Below are 2,683 nucleotides of genomic sequence, written 5' to 3'. Positions count from 1 at the left end.
TAATGGTTCTATGATTCTATGATTCTACATTGACAATGTGGTCTTGAGAAAATGGTCATAGAAATACCTGTACCCCATTCCCTCTGCTACACAAGTATTTATTTCAGGAAGATCTTTTCATTGTTTCCTTCATTTTTTCTCATTTCATGGTTCTCAGTTGTAAAAATTTGACAGAGAAAAAGCATTCATTTCGACCAGAAGAAAGCACCATTTTGCTGTTCTTCACTACTGCAGACATCCACCAAACGCAAAACATCTGCACTAGCTGCTGGCTTAAGCAACATCTATGTAAAAGGAGCCAGATCAAGAATCTCGGAGGAATGTAGGTCCCTGAGCACTGCTGACAGAGATCTATAAAATAAGGAATACTGAAGAGAACAACAATCACTGTTTCTGAAAGTACAAGATTACTGGGCACAAAAAAATTAACCATGTAATTTAGGATGACGTACAAGCCAAAAGCTTATGCCAGTCCAGTAATGCAACAGACAGACCGATGAGCAACAGATCCACTGACTACAGTTATCTGTGATGATCTGGACACAACTTAGAGCACAGGCAGTCTCTAACACACCAATTGCTGGAACCTAGAAGAGCATACCAGATAAAGGTTTTTCTATATCTGCTCACTTCCTACACTTGTCAGCACCTGCTGCTCACTGTTGCTGGAGAAGACACTAGAGCAGATGGCCTACTGGTCTCATAAATATTGTAGATCTTGTAGTATCTTTGAAGATAAAGGCCTCCAGTGCCTTTGTCATCATGTAGCATGGATCAGACCACATGAAGGCCCTGCTCTGACAAGGCGTCCTTCCAGACAGGTACACAGTCTCTCAGCAGTTTTACTAATCGACCCAAGAATGCATGTCTACGTTCTTGGTCTTAATTTTAGACAACTGTTTCTGGCTGTAGAGTTTTGATGGAGTGATTTCACAGGGCCCCACCTGGGGTGAGTTATGAATCTGGCATGGATTAGGCAGAGATCACTACAGCCGTGGGGTGGATTGGAGAGGCTGGACAGCTGCTCCCCTCGCACGTGGCGTGAAGCATGTGCCACGCAAGAGGAGCGGGGACAGTCTCCTGCCCACTCCCCACCATCTGCCAGCAAAGATCCTCCTGGATTAGGTAAGTTCAGTAAAAGGTTGTCTGTTATCTGGCTTTATTTCATACAGATCTTTTTTCTGCTCTGAGCCCACTGCAATATCTTTTTTGGTGAACTTCTATAAACTGTCTTTGCTTCCAGTTAAAGACTGGTAAAGGCCCTACTATGTGTTTGTGCACAAATACAATGTGTATGTGTGTGTGTGATTTTGCAAATCTCAGTAGGTAAATGACTGTAAGGTATTTGTTGTTCATCTTGTTTGAGTGATCATCTAAGTGCATTATGTGTAACAAAATTTCCTTGCTAAAATGCTTCCTGGAAACTGTAAAGCTCCAGCCTTGCTTGCATCGTCAGAGTTGTCCTAAAAAGATTTATGTGTACTTATTGCTTTAGGGAAAAAAAGCATAAGAAAACTCAGAAAAGTAGATAATGACTGATGTGTTAGAATAGCAGAATAATAAAGACAAGATAAAATTTCTCATTCATCCACAGAGACTCTTGACATTTATTGATTTGCAGACATGACAATTTTGTATTCACGCAGCTGTCGAGACAGTTGTGGATTATAACCAACCTCACAAGTCACAGCAAACCAATTCTGAAATAGAAAAAAATATTTCCAAAGGACTTTCTTTACTATTAAGCCAACTTGAATTTTAACACAAACAAATCAAGTATGCCTTTTCACGTACTTAAAAATATCTTGGCCTATTCCATAAGACTCACTTTTTCTAAAAGTGACAGTAGCTGTTATATTTACTTCTAGGCAGCCCTATCCTCTCCTGATAATGTTATAATGAATAGCTTAGGACTTACAGACTGCCAAAGTGACCCCAGTTAGGAAAGAAGAAGCTATACAACATGTGAAAGTGCTGTAATTGCAAAATACTTCAAGAACAGAGACATGTTCAAGGAATTTTAAAATGCTTCTGCCTTTAGTGAGTCACACAGCAAATCACAAAACCATTTTTAGAGTCTCACAAGGTTTTTTCAAGGTTGTTCAGTTGCTTTGCAAAGTGTCCATGAGGGATGAAGGGATGCGTCTGTACGTTGTTTATTTTAGCACCTAAGTTAGCAAGAAAACAGCCATCGCTGCCTTTGTGCACTTCCCTCTAGCTGCTGCCTTTCCAATGCTGGATGCTGCAGTGCTGGCCCAAAGCTGGCTGGGTGAGACCGGCCTGCACCCAGAAGATGCTTGGAGCCCTCAGCACAGGAGAGACATGGACCTGTTGGAGAAGGTCCAGAGGAGGGCAATGAAAATGATCCGAGGGCTGCAGCACCTCTCCTATGAAGACAGGCTGAGAGAGTTGGGGTTGTTCAGCCTGGAGAAGAGAAGGCTTCAAGGTGACCTCATTGCGGCCTTCCAATACCTGAAGGGGGCCTATGTGAGAGATGGGGACAGACATTTTAGGAGGGTCTGCTGTGACAGGACAAGGGGTAATGGTTTTAAACGAAAAGGAAAAAATTTTTTACAATGAGGGTGGTGAAGCACTGGAACAGGTTGCCCAGAGAGGTGGTGGAATACCTCCCTGGAGGCATTCAAGGTCAGGCTGGATGGGGATTTGAGGCACCATCACTAGT

This window comes from Cariama cristata, unplaced genomic scaffold, assembly GCF_000690535.1.
Source record: "Cariama cristata isolate BGI_N322 unplaced genomic scaffold, ASM69053v1 scaffold37019, whole genome shotgun sequence".
NCBI lineage: Eukaryota > Metazoa > Chordata > Aves > Cariamiformes > Cariamidae > Cariama > Cariama cristata.
The sequence above is the reverse complement of the archived record's forward strand: the minus strand, read 5'-3'. Positions refer to the sequence as shown.